Below are 13,993 nucleotides of genomic sequence, written 5' to 3' on the forward strand. Positions count from 1 at the left end.
GAGTCTCCAGCTAAATATTCCCCACACCCCGGACAACTGCATCCTAATCCTAACAGAGGCCCCAGGGCACTATTGTAATGCAAATAATGATAAATAACAGCAATAATAAAACTCCACCAGCACTTGCACCAGCTCCCTAGCAATCCCAAACCAGCCATAGCAAGCTCCATATCAGCCAGGTTATGTAAAGGAGCGTGAGCAATATGACTGGAGCTGTCAGGGAGGTGACCAATTAGCCCATGTAGCTGCCTCCTGCAGGCAGCAAATCTGCCTGTGGCGTGTGGGTGGCCACTGAGGCCGGGATGTGTTCAGGCACAGGGCTCCTGCACTGGCTCCCAGGGCTGCTCTGCCCAGTGCTTGGGATTGTGTTCAAGTGGTTGCCCCCAACCACCACGGGGAGGGGAGTCTGGGGACAGCGTGGGGGCTTTTTTTTTGACAGCCATCTCTCCATGAGCAATGTGAAGGGGGCTGCTGAGTGCAGCAAGGGCTGGCAGCAGTGGCTGGAGCGTGTGGGAGAGCAGGAGGGCCTCCCTGGTGCTGATGTGGAGGTTGGAGTCAGCAGGCAGACTGGCACAGGAGCTATGGGTGCTGTGACCTGTGCTGCACACCCAGGCTGTCCCTGGGCTTTGCACAAGCACTGCTACCATGCCTTGGGCTCTTTGTTGGGCTGGCTGCACCTGGAGAAGGAAGGTCAGTGCAGCAGCTGACTGAGGTTAGAGGTGCTGCAAGAGCCACCTCCCAGGTATTCAGGAGTTCATGGCTGTCGGTGGAAGCATCCCTCTGTGGTGCCTTTCCTTCCCTGGAGTCACAGACCCTGATCCTGTGCTCTTCAGACCCAGTCCTTCACACTGAGCTGATGAGTGTACAGAGGTAAGTGTTTTTATTTGGTAGCGTTGTTCTATTCTCCTTATCTCTGTTGCTTTTAGCAGTTACTCTGTCTTGCCTGTCAAGTATAAAGTAATAAGAAATCATGCTCTGCTGTCTGGGTGCTTCCCATAGGAGTTTCTCTCCTTGAGAGAAATGGTTAGACTAAGAGAGATTAGCGTTCTAAAATTTTGCCCTTTGGCCACTGAAATCTGCTGCTACAGCTTTGGTCAGCCTTCTTCTACCTATCCAGTGGAGAGCAGCAGAAGGGAGCAGGCGGGCACAGACAATTATTAATAATCAGACTTCTCCTTCCTGCTTGCAGTTTGTTACAGCCCCACTTAAAAGAGCATGCAAATGGGCAGCGTGGGACGCACAGAACCATTATCCTGCACTAGGTGTGGTGTAGTGTCAGGGAATGATAGGAATTGCTCAGGGAAGGAACATATTGAGAGGGTTAAAGCAGGCTGATGTGTCCTTGGGCAAACCTTCCCGTCTCCAGGCAATAGCCAGTTCAAAGGCTTCCAGAGCAAATGGACGTGCCTAGACTCCCTGCTGGAACAGCTACACCCTGGCCCAGCTTCTGTGCATTTGTCCAGTGCCTTTGAGCCCATTTGTGTTTCAGAATGTGAAACTGGATTATTTCTGCAAGGTACTCAAAACCTGAGGTGTTTCTGCCACACGGTGCCCTCACAATACATAGGAGAGGTAGGAGATGACTCCAGGCAGAGAAGGAGGAGCACAAGAGGGCAAGGGGACTGTAGTGGTCACCACCAGACTGTGGTAGCCTTGTCACAGCAGCAGCCTGGGGCTTGTGAAGTATTCTGCAGTCCTCAGATATGCTGTAGTAGGGGTTTAGAGGAGAAGGGGGAGGCGGTGTTTCAGCTGTTTATGGGAAGTCTTCTCCAGTGTGAGGGACAACAAGGCAGAAAGCACCAGTGAGCGTGTCTGAAAATGCAACACGTGAGCTGTAGGAGTTGGCACTTCTCTGGTGAAAGAGATGAGACATAGGAGCAGAGGAGGTGTAGATTCCCTCTTATCTCAGACACCCAGGGGAGAGTTTTTTGGCAACTGTGTGGATGTAAGCATTTATCCCTCCTGGGAAAGAATCAAGTGCTTTGGGGAGTGGATAGGAGAGAACTACAACATCAAGTTGCTTCTCCTTCCACCAGCACCCAACCCCACACCCTGAGGCCTCCCAGCGAAGGTAAGTAGGCTTCCTTTGTATTTCGTTGTACACAATTAAACGGGACCCTTTACGTCTGAAACCAGGTTGAGGTGTGAAGCTCATTTAGATAAATCACAAAGGAAGCATCTCATTTGGAGCAACCACATGGCAGGGCCGAGGCACTGGAGCAGTGTGGTGGCAGGTCCAGGCTGGATGTCTGGGAAGGCAGGGAGAGGTGTGAGCTGGGTGCTCCTTCTGGGATTCAGCTGACTCCCGCTCCCGGTGGGGCTGCTCTGACTCAGCCCCTGCTGCTCAGGCACAGCTTCATTTGAGGTCTTCGCTTGCCCCCAGGCTGGGGATTTCAGTCCTGGGACCTGCCTATCGGTGCCATCAGGAGCCATAAAGTATCGTGATGGGTAAAATGTATCTCAGGCATCTTCGCATTTAAATAGAGAAAACACATGGAGACACAAAATCTCTCCATAGAGACCTGCTGTTACCCAGTCTGGGAACAAGGTGCCTTTGCACTAACCAAGTGTAATCCAGATGGGGAGGGCTGGGTCTGCTGGAGGCACTGGGGAGGAGGCTTTGAAGCCTCCTCTTTGACTGTGTCTCATCCCTAAGGGCAGTCCCACTTACTGAGCTTGGCTCTAGCATGGGCTGAGGTGTAGCTGTGCCTTTGGGGTAAGGTAAGAGAAGACTGTCAGCTGCTGGGGTGGTTGAGTGTGGTAGCCTGGGGCTGTCTGGGCACCCACAGAGCAGCAAAGACCTTGGGGCTCTTCAGTCCCCATGGTCCCTCTTTCCTAACAGTATTATTTAATTCTTCCTAGGGGCTAAAGTCCCTCTGCTAAAATAGGTCAGCCTTGCAAGGAATGCAAGCACTCAAAATACACCTTTTATAACATCATTCCCAGAATTTTTGTTCTCTTATTTACCTTGGCCAAACAGTTCAGGCCCCAGATAGGTGCCACTCCATTCCCACATCTTTGCATCTCTCCCCCAGTCCTATTTTTTCTGTCTGGTGAAACAGCATTTTTGGGTCCCACCGGACCAGCACAATGCGTGGAGACCTCGTGGGTTCAGGTACAGCAGCTTTGTGCCTGGAAATCTGTCAACCCTGATGAGGGTCCTGATGGGAGTTATGGAGACTGGGGGATGCCCAGGAGAGTTCCTGTGCTCCTTGCCAAATGCAGAGAGGAGTGGGCAGCCTCGCAGTCGTGGGGCTCCTGTCACACGCTGAAGCTAAAATGCCTGGAAGGACAACTTAGCTGTACCTTTTCTTTATCCTTTTTTTTTTTTTTCCCTTTGCCACACTTCAAATAATTTGATGTTGAATATTTAAGATTGTTTTGTTGTCTTCAGTTCACCTCATCTGACCTCACGATCTTCAGGGTAATAGCAGATGATGAGGAGGAGGATAATACTCCGCGGTTTCACAGTGCCACTTCCTAAGACTCCACGAGCCCTTCAGCAACATTTTCTTGTTAAGGCCTGCAAGCTGTCTAAAGTAGGTTAATTTATTAGTCCTGCTCTGTGTATCGTGAGAAGTTGTGACCTCTTCAAGTGAGCTGGAAGGACTTGCGGGCTTGAACCGAGGGGCAGGAACGACCCTGTGTGCTCTCAGTACGTAGCGTGGCTCACACAGCTCCGTGTCCCGAGGAAGGGCTTTTCCTGGAGCCATTGGCATGAGGGCATGTGGGAGGTGAGGCTAACTGGGGAGGAGGAAAGGTCCCTGAGGAGCTGAACAAAAAAGCTACGTGTGTAACAGTAGATAACAAGCTCCCAGACTTTATCAACTGGAGATTTGTATCGACTGCTGCAAGAAGGATGGTGATGGAGCAGTAGTATATGGATTAGAGATGAGGATGGTAAGTGGGAGGCTGGGTGGGCTACCAGGGCTCATATACTGGGGGGGGGGGGCAAAATCCTCCATTCCTAAAATTAATGCCATCTTCCAGTTGCTGCCCTGGACACCCCTCCAGTGCAGCCCAGCTCGTGTTGGCTGCAACCCTTAGACCCGAAGAGCCCCATCTCTGTGTGGGGTAGAGAGGCAGGGATCAGGCAGGAGAGGATGCCCCAGGCTGCTGTCAGCCTGAAGGGAATGGCGAGGCTGTGGGAAGAGGGCAGGTCGCTCATATTTCCTCTGGGATGCTGGAGGCAAGAGGTGCTGTGGATGGGAAGAGGAGCATAATGGATCCTCTGACAGAGCATGGAGCCCTCAGTTTCTGCCCCAGCTGCCTGCAGTGATGCCTGTGCAGAGGCTGCTGGAGGGGATGGGGGGGCTGCCAGCCATGTGGCTCTCTGGGGGGCTGTATACTTGTTTTTCTTCCCTGTGACATTACATAATGCGAGGTAGAAAATGTTTGCATGGTAGCTGTATCGGTCCTTGGGGCGAGGGGAGAAAGGAAGGAGGCGGCGGATAATTTGAGGCTCTTTATTAGACCAATAAATCATTTATAATGCACCAGCTTTCAGGCTGGGCTGTTATTGCTCATGTCAGCCACAGGATGCTACCTGGTGACTGAAGCAGGCAGAGCAGGAGCTGTCTCCCCGAAATCAGAGGGGCAGAGCCGAGCTGCACGGGGTGGGCATGGCAAGGGCTCACCATGCTGGGGCAGGGGGGAGAGGACAGCTTGTCCTTCACAGGCCCTGGGGACAAACTTGGCCTTGTGTGAAGCTTCTTGCAGCCAGAGTGAAGACAAAGCATCAGGAGCAAGTCATAACTGAGGGATCAAGTTGGCACCTGAGGGTGAATGGGTCACCTGCCCTCCCCGCATCACCGGCGAGCAGAGATAGCTGCAGATATAGGGGTGATACACCCCAATGCCCCTGAGCCTTGGCTGGTGGGGAGCAGAGGGCAAGACAGGTATTACTGGTGGCATTCCATCACAAAAGGGCATCCTGTGCCTCTTATCTTTGTGTTTTGGTGGAGCTTAGTGGAGCCTGAGGCTTGTCAGGCAAATATCTCTTGGATTTCTTGTGTGCTCTGGGTGCCAGCGAGGTTGCTGAGGAGGAATGTCACCCATCTAGGGAGGGTTGTGCTTGTCTAGGCATAAGCTTGTGGTTTGCCACATTTCATAGCTGTGTCTTCTTCAGATTGAAATCATCAAGTCCTGCAAAACTACACCTTTCAATTGCCTGCCTGCATTCCCAAGTGCTTCAGACTGCATCAGCTGGACTAATGTTTTGACAAATGATATCCATATTGATTTCCCTCCTCCTCCTCCTTTCCTCCTCTCCCTCCTTCCACAGCAAAGAAACCACTTTTGATAACTAATGTCTGGAGCTAGGCAAACACAGCTTAGGAGACAGATAAACTCTCCTTTCAGGTGAGTTCACACCAGAGTGGGCTCCCAGGTCATCTGAACATCCTTCCCTGTTAAGCAACCAGATGCTTCAGAAAGAGGGCCACTGAATTGGCAGGGCATGTGCTCCTGCTGGTGTGCTGGGATTCAAACCCCCCCGAAAATGCTTCAAAGAAACCTAAAGGGGTTCCTAATGGGGAGCAGTAAATGTAAAAAATCCTTATAAATACCATTCCCTCTTATGAAATACACCTTTGGGGTGGGGCACGCCTGTTTCTGTGGGATCTGATTTAACTGTAAGCTCTTTAATATGTTCTTTGTGTCCTCGTGGACACAGTCTGATGGAAGCAGCAGCTAAAAGCAAATCACAGGGTGAGAAGGTGAGTCTTGCTGGTGAGAATTAGCAGTATCAGGAGGGAAATATCACACACCTCAGCGACTGAATTATGCATTATGCTGCAAAATCCCTGATGTCAATATGCAAACGCTGTTCCTGTTGTTTTGCCTGTGATGATTGGCAGCAAAGGAATTCAAATCACATCCACACAGCAATTGTCCTCCTGTAACTAAGTCTCTCCTATTCAGGTGGGTATGCTTGTGCAGGCAAAATCCATGCAGCAGAGTGGGTGCTTCAGGAAGAGGCTTGAAAAAGGGTGGTGAAAACATTTTCATGCGTTTAACAATAGGAAAGGTTGTCAGGTTAGCCTGTGCTGGATGTGGCACCTTCTCTTTTTTTCCCACAGGCGCTGAACTCTAGGTATTACCTCAGACCTTGGGAGGAATAGGAGAAGTCCATATCCAGGCACTGAAAGTGATTTCAGGCATGTGCCTCCACAGAAGGACTTTTCTCTCACCAAACAAGGTAGCCGGATGGGGAGCAGAGCCAAGCAAGATGTCATCCCCAATAAAAGCAGTAGTGGGGTCACCAGTGTCCCCTCTCCGTGTGGCTGGACTAAAAGCATTGTGAAATTACGTGTAACAAATGGTAGGAAAATGATTATTTTAATGAACACGAGATTGTTAAAATTCTCTGCTATTAGATCTTGCTAAGTGTGTTTGAAGAAGAGCAGATAACAAAGCTAGGAAACAGAATTTTATCTGCTTTTATTTGCTGCTTAAGTTGCTTTTGCCCCTGCTACCAGAAGACATAAATCAATTACTAATTGCGTTCCTAGTTTGAGGTGCTGTGAGCATTCACATGTTTAATCTGTCCCGGGTGCTTTTAGAAACAATTGCACTAAGGTGAGGATGTGAGTTGCACAGAATTTTCTTGCTCCTGTTAATATCTTACCTTTCACAGAATAAGGCTGTGTGAAAATCTGTGGGCTATTTTTTTCTGCTTGGCGACAAAATGAAAATTTGGAACGAAGAAAAACGGATATCTGAGTTTTAAAATAACATTTTGTTTGCATTCTTTGGATGACTCTCTCTTTCAGAACATAACTTCATCTTGAACCACCACTTCAAGATGTTCAGGAAACAACTAAACAAATCTGAAAATATTTTACCAATAACCTGCTGCGTTAGAATAGTTGCTGCAAAATGGAATTTTATTGCCTCCCCCACCCTCTCCAAATGGAATAACCCATCTGCCTGAGGAATGTAGCCCTTCCCAGGTTATGAGCTCCGTGGAGAATTGTGTGTTAGAAAAGAAAACATGAATTTGATTAGATGGAGAGTGAGACCTCAGCCCCCTGTGGCACAACCACTGCCCTCCTCCCTGGCTCCAGGAGGGGACAGGGAGGCAGGGGCTCAGCAGGGAGCTGGGAGAAAATGTGGCAGGCTTTCTCTCTGGGGCTGGTGGGCCTGCCTGCTGTCATCCCTACGGGGCTGGCAGGACCCTCTGGCACTCCGATCTGCCTGGTGTCAGCCCTGCTCTCCATGGGGTGTGTGGCTGCTGGGAGGGGGCGTGAGCTGGCCCCTGGTGGGGGTCTGGGGTGTAGACAGTTGGGAGAGGGGGGAAAAGTGAGGGAAAGGAGGACTGTAGGTCTGAAGATTAAACCAAATTGAAAGGACAGGGAGAATGGAAAAGGAATCTGGAAGTGCTGGAGGAGCCAAGCTAACAGAGGGCAGGAGAGGCTGCGTACCTTCTAGGAGAGATTGGATGTCTTTAGCACTGTCACACAGACAACTTAAAATGAGCCTTCTGTTGGGAAGAAAGAGTTAAAACAAGTTTGAGCCTTGCAAGGCTCACAATCTCAAACTGTAACTGGTGAAGACCGGCAGCCGAGGATTATAAAGATAAGAGCAGGGGAAACATGCAAGAAGGAGCTGGTGGAGGATCAGACCACAGTAAATGATGACTTCTTACAGGGCAAAAAAGTGGGGTGTAATCCCTGGTCCCAGGAGCATGGAAATCATCCCAACACCTTTGCTCGGGCAGAGATCATCATCAGTCTCCTTTCCCCTGAAGCTGTGAGTGCCAATCTTTGGGGTGATGCTGGAGATGGGAGAAACTCCTTGGTGCCTGCCTTTGCAGGGTTCAGCCCTCCGGCACTGGGCAGCAGGTCATTGTGGGCACTGCGTGCTCTGGGCACTCTTGTGGTGTGGGCACTGCCCAGCGGGGGCACTGCCCACAGTGCTGGCAGCTGCGACCCGGCAGCCTCCCCCATGCCCATGTGCTCCTCAGCTGCTCCAGGTCAGAGCTGTCTCCTCTCATTTCAGCTGCTTCACTGCACGCTGAGGAGCCAGGAAAAGATGGGGTAACCCACGTTCACCTACTGGTTTCCCACCTCGAATGCTCTCACCAGTCCTCAGCAGTCACTGCTTCTGCAAGTGCTCTGCCATGTCCCTGTCACCTGGCTGTCCTGGAGCTACCTGAGGGGTCCTGCTGGCCAGCAGGTCCTCCAGGTGAGCAGTGATGAGCTGAGGGCATACTTCAGGTCGGTGTTGTAAGCAGGAGCCCCAGACACGGTTGTTCCAGGGCAAGGAGACCACACTGGTTTCTTCCAAAAGTGTCGGTGTCGCAGGTGTGCCACTGTATCCTTATTTCTGGAACTGTACCCTTTTGCAAGGCAGTTTTTGACTCTGGCAGCAACCTGACCTCTCTGTAAAGATTTGTGCAAGGAGTCCTGTGGCTTAGATAGACCTGCGAAAACGATGGATTATGTTCATCCTGTCTATTTCAGGATCTGATTTCTGCTGTTAAAAGCTAAGGGAGTGTGGATGTTCACATGGCTCAGCAAGAGACTCATCAGGCTTTTCTCACAATCTGGACTGACTTTCGTGCACCTTTCAGACACAACATCAAAGACTCCATTATGGAAAGCTTGGAAGATGGCTCTCAGCAGAGGCAAATCTGCAGGTCTCCCACAGTTGCAGTAAGGTGGAATTGCTTGGCATTTCCCCAGGATCTGATAAGTTTGTGACTTTGGTAGCACCTGCAAAGTAAAACCAAGCCAGAGTCAGGCCTGTGCTCACAGGCAGAGGAAGAAACAAGCAGAGCTGGGGTTTAGGCAGTTCAAGGATGGAGAAGGGATGAGTGGAATAAGCTGCTCTCTGCTGCAGGCTGCCATGCTCACACAGGTTCTTCCATCCCCAAACTTCTGGGTGCTTGGCCCCCTTGTTTTCTCACCAGGAGAGACAAACCCAAAGGGAGTGAGGCTTGCAAAATGTGGGCTGCTGTTAACAGTGGAGACTTGTGGGATCTGCTGAGTCCAGGCAAGGAAGAGGGCAGGCAGTCAGTCTGGAAAGAAGGTGCGTCTTCCCTACATCATTCACCAGGAACAGCGTGGGATCTGTGCTCCAGCCCTGCAGCTTTCAAGCAAGCTTAGGACAGCAGGCATTTACCCCTCTGTTGTCTACTACGTCCTACTGCAGATAGAATATGTCAAAATCGTGGGGCAGTCCCAAGGATTTCTGACTCCATTGCTTCTTGACAGGAGCACTGTCACTCCAGTGACAGTCACTCCAGTGACAGCCACATTGCATCCAGAAGTGCGTGTGGCGTGGGTGGGTCAGGGTCATGGGAAATGCTGGAAGGGGCAAGGTGGATGTGTTTGGGAAAAGCTGGAAAGACCAGAACTGTGGACATGGCTGGGATGCTTTGATCCAGGCCCTTAGTGGAACAGCCCTCGGGGACCATCACACAAAATAGCCCAGAACACAGATGCCTATCGAGAGTCTTTTCTAGCAGTCCCTTTATGGAAAGGCCAAAACCATAAAACACTTCTCAGTGACTGTGATCTTGCAGCAAGGATTTGCTCTACACCACTTCCCTTTTGCAATGTGCTTTTTTTGTCTTCACAAAAGGCTTCCTTGGCAAAAGGGAGCTGCCAGCTGGCCAGATCTGGCCAAGGGGCTAACAAAAGTATTCAGCTCTACACAGTTAACGCCAGCAAAATTGTCTATTCAAAGAAAAGTCATAGTTTTGACACTGTTTTTTTCATCAGGGTTTATTACTCCAGGACCACTGCCAATATCATTTTTTTTTTAGCTAAAAAAATAAAAATAATAAAAATCCTGGCATGTTGAGGCCATACACTTTGAAAGCATCCCTCATCCTGGCTGATACCACTTCTGATTCCCATCTATGCTCTTTTTGATCCAAGTGGTCAATGCCTTTGCAATGCCACTTTCTTTCAGCCCAGAAGTGGAGAGAAACGGTGACTTACCCCATTTCATTGAATTCTTATTTTTAAATGTTAAAAACAATTTAATTCCTGATGGCTGTAATAACTCCCTGCCTCCCTGCCTCCTTCCCTTTTTAAACCACCTCAAAACCTTGGGGATGGAACTGGCTGACAGGATTCCTTTAATTATCCTCGCTCCCAACCCTCATCTCTTCCATGGTGCCTTCAAGGGACACCACTGTGAAAGGTTCTATACACACACAAGCACTACATCCAAATCGAAGCAGAGAACAAAAACAAAATGTCAGCAAAGCCACCCTTAAAGAAATTAATAACAAATACAAGCAGGCACATTCCATCCGCCCCATTAGTCAGTAGTGCTCAGATACCATGGTGATGAGCTTCCCTATAAATATTTCCACAGCAGCAAAACTGCCTTAAAGGGGCCACACAGCCTCTCCCATGCACGTGCAGAGCCCTTCTCCCGAGGCACCGCTGTCCTCTCCAGACTGCGTGGCTGGCACCTGAGCCACGTGCCTGAGGAGGAAGCCAGCACCATCTGCTTTGCTTTCTCCTGTTGCGAGCACCGGGAGCTGCGCAGCCCTGGCGTCAGGCCCGTCACTCTGCCATTCAACCCCAGCGTACTGCTGGGGAGGAGCGTGGTCTCCACTTTGCTGGTGAGCAGCTGCTCAAAGCCAAGGAGGCAGGCGGGCATAGCATCCCTTATCTGCACATCCTCAGCATCTCCCAACCTGAGGCCTCACCCAGCACAGCCACAGACACCGGCTTGAAGTGTGGAGCCAGACATGTGCTTGTTTATCCTCCCAGAGGCAAATGTTTGTGGGGCAGAACAACACCTGATCAGGTTGTTGAGCATCTGGGAGCTCCTGTTCACAGATCCTCCAGAACAAAAAGGAGCCAGGCAAGAGGGGCAGGGAGGGGAGGGGAAAGAAACACATGCTCAGATGTTTAGGTTGCTGCAGCCAACTTCTGCCCACGCTGCAGGAGAGCTTTGAACTTCTTGCCCTTGATGTAACCACCACCAGAAGTTTGTTTTCACAAAGCCTTCTTGTATTGAAAGCTACAACTCACACCTCAGTACCTCATCTGAGGAGAAATGAGTAACCCTGTTATTAAGCTGTGGGCAGCATTACCTGGAGGGTGATTCTTCACACACCTGCCACTCTTCAGAAATAGATGGGAAACTTTGTACTGCAAAATAATTTTCAAAGGACAGCAGCTCCAGTGGAATATGAGGCATAAAAACAGAGAGAAATGATCATGTGAAGAAAAGCTGACCTAGCCCTGATGCAGAAGACCTAAAGCGTGGTGGCTCTTAGTGCCTGTACAAACAAGGTAGAAACCACTTGGAGCTGCTGATTTACACACAATCCCAGCAGAAAGACTAAGAGAAGGAAGAAAAAAGAAAAGAAATATCTTTCCTATAACTTAATGAATCCCTTGCAGCAAAGGGAAGGGGTTGGAACATAAGTTGATTTGGCTTGTGCCCTCCTTGATCCCCCTCCCACAGCAGCTGTAACCAGTCACAAGGTAGGATAGAGAAGGGCAAGGTAAAGGTAAATGCCTTGCTGGGGTTTCTGGTGTGGTCCTGCAAGAGCACTTGGGGGTGAGCACTGAATTCTTTTGGTAAAAACATGGCATTAACTGGTTGGACTGGCTGCAGGGTGGGAGGAGTTGAAGAAACCTGCAGTCGTAACCAAGAAGCTGCTGCTCACTCTCTCCATTGCTGCAGGCAAGTCTTCTCTCTCCCCTCTTTTCTCCCCCACTGCATCTTGCACTCTTCCTGGCTTTCTAGCCTGGTGTTTGTACAGTAGTTCCCAAGCACTGGGATGTATTTTGTTTCCCCTAATTGCACTTTTTAAATGATACCTGGAGGTCCTCAATAAGCAGTGGCTGAGTGTGAAAGCAGTATGGAAACAGTGCCAGGTGCTGGGGTGTGTTGTTGCGTTGCTTGTCTGCCCTATTTACACAGAGACTAATCAGCTCTCCATGGAATTTCGTTTGATCCTTTGGCCTGTCTCAAGGGAAATACAACACTAACTGACAAAATATGTATATTTTGGCTTTCAAAAACTATTACACTTTGCAAATATCACCCAGACATTGAGCTTTGTGGTTGCCAAGGAAACATCATGGGAGATAACCTGATCGCAGCTGTGAACTGCATCCTTTCCTTTCCTGGTGTGAAACCCGCACTTTCAGAAATGCCCGCTCTTGTCTTGGGGTATTTCATCTTTAGAAAGCAGAGGCTTGAAAAATAGGGTTATTTGCAGTCCAGAAGGTATTTCCTTCTGAAATGGAGCTCTCTGGAGGGCTTGCTCCTTGGGCTCAAAGCACATGTGGGGTAATGGCTCAGCAGCAGAGGGGTTTGTTGTGCTCCGATAATATCAGTGTCTGCTGGTACAGCCACAACCCTGTTCAGATAATGTGGCATAGAGTCAATGGGAGGTTGCACAGTGCCAGCCTGGGGTTTGAAAAACTCGGCCTCCCTGGAGCTATCAGAGAATTGCAGGCTGGAGTCAGTGCTGGAGCTCCAGGTAAGATGGATGGAGTCTCCTGTCTATGACCTGGCATAAAAAGGGCTGTGCTGAGCTGTCCCAGAGGCTGTCAGGCACCGAGTGCCTCTTGCAGGGAGGGAACCTTGAGCTGTTCTCATCAGAAACGTTACTGTTCTCCCCTGATATATGGTGCTGTGTGCTGTCAGGTGGAGGTGGGATGTCAGGGAATCTACTCTGATTTTCCCTCTGTGCCAGGCAGGGCCAAGCCAGTCGGGAAGGCAGAACCACATCCTGCCTTGTAAGTGATGATAGCCCCAAGCATCTCTGCCTGTTCCTCCATCCCCTGAAGAGGGTGCAGCACCCCTCGACACAGATGGTGGTGAGCTCTGGGTTGGGGCTGGGGGGGACACAGGCCATGGGTGTGCCACGTGTGCCAGCAGCAGCTCTGGTGAGGGAGAAGAGGGGTTGGGCACGTGGTCCCAGGGAAGCCTGATGTGTGCCTTCCCTTTCTGGTGTGGCAGAATGGCACTTTAAAGATGTGAGATGCAGCTCTTTTTCCTGACACTCAAAGAGCCAGTTGACAAGCTGCTGTCAGGGAAATGTTGTCTAACTCCCTTTCCCCCAACAATTTCCCTGGTAAAACTGCAGTGCGGTGGAATCAAATGGTGACAGAAACCAGTGGGGGAATAGCTGTGTTTTATTTCTTTCTTTCTACTTTTTTTTTCCTAGTGTGCATCTGTATTGGGAGCCATGTGCACATCGGTAAATCTCGCCGGTTCAAAGAAATGTTTTTAGTGTTCAAACTTTAGTTCTTCCCCCTCTGCTAAAGGAACAACAAAGCCTTGAAGATGCTCCCAGCTTGCATGGGATTAAAAAGACATGGTGGCTGAAATGGAAAATAGCATCTCATGTTTTTTCTTTGGGTTACATGTGCAGAAAGCCCCTCTGCTGTTCTGTTAGCTGGTGCTGTGAAAAGTCCTCTCTGATGAGGAAAGGTAAACTGCAGGTGGAGGAGGGAGAAGAGGGCTCTGGTTATAAAACTACCTCTCAGGAAGACAGCTCGTGCCCTGGGTCATGCCAAAATAACTGTGGGCAAACCTGGGAGTGGGACTGACAGTGCTGGAGAGCTGCTGTGCACTTGGGCAGGAGAGTGAAGCCTGGCCCTTGATGTTGTAATTACCACTGACACCTCCTGTTTGCCCCAGGCATTTTCCTTAGGTGGTTGACTGTGGTTCATTGGTGGTTTCTCTCCTCACTCCCATAAACAGGAGTAGATTTCCTGGGAGCACAGGGTGAGGGAAGGAGCAAGAACGCTGCAGCTTCTCACCGGCTTTGTGCAGTGCAGCTGGTGCTTCTCATCACCTGCTGCTGGATTCGACGTGTGGCTGCAGGGCTCCTGCTGTCATGCACTCTTTTTCCTCTCTAAGGAAAGTCTCCATGATTTGATTTGGTTAGAAACTTTTACTCTAAGAGCCCGTCTTTGCCATCCTAACTCCTGTCAGGCTTCAATAAGGGTTTTCAGAAGTGGCTTTCGCTACTTTGAGGTCTTTAGTCTAAGCTCCGCCC

At 50.0% G+C, this 13,993-nt stretch overlaps 1 long non-coding RNA gene across 1 annotated transcript in view; it reads left to right on the top strand.

The window, feature by feature from the left end:
- The first annotated feature begins 423 nt into the window (after positions 1-423).
- Positions 424-13,993, top strand: part of LOC108446044 — a 39,165-nt gene continuing 25,595 nt past the window's right edge. The window contains exon 1 of the long non-coding RNA XR_001861152.1: positions 424-2,071. This is a non-coding gene — a long non-coding RNA (uncharacterized LOC108446044). The remainder of the gene's footprint in view (positions 2,072-13,993) is intronic.

The sequence above is a fragment of the Corvus brachyrhynchos genome, unplaced genomic scaffold, assembly GCF_000691975.1.
Source record: "Corvus brachyrhynchos isolate BGI_N302 unplaced genomic scaffold, ASM69197v1 scaffold152, whole genome shotgun sequence".
NCBI classification, from domain to species: domain Eukaryota; kingdom Metazoa; phylum Chordata; class Aves; order Passeriformes; family Corvidae; genus Corvus; species Corvus brachyrhynchos.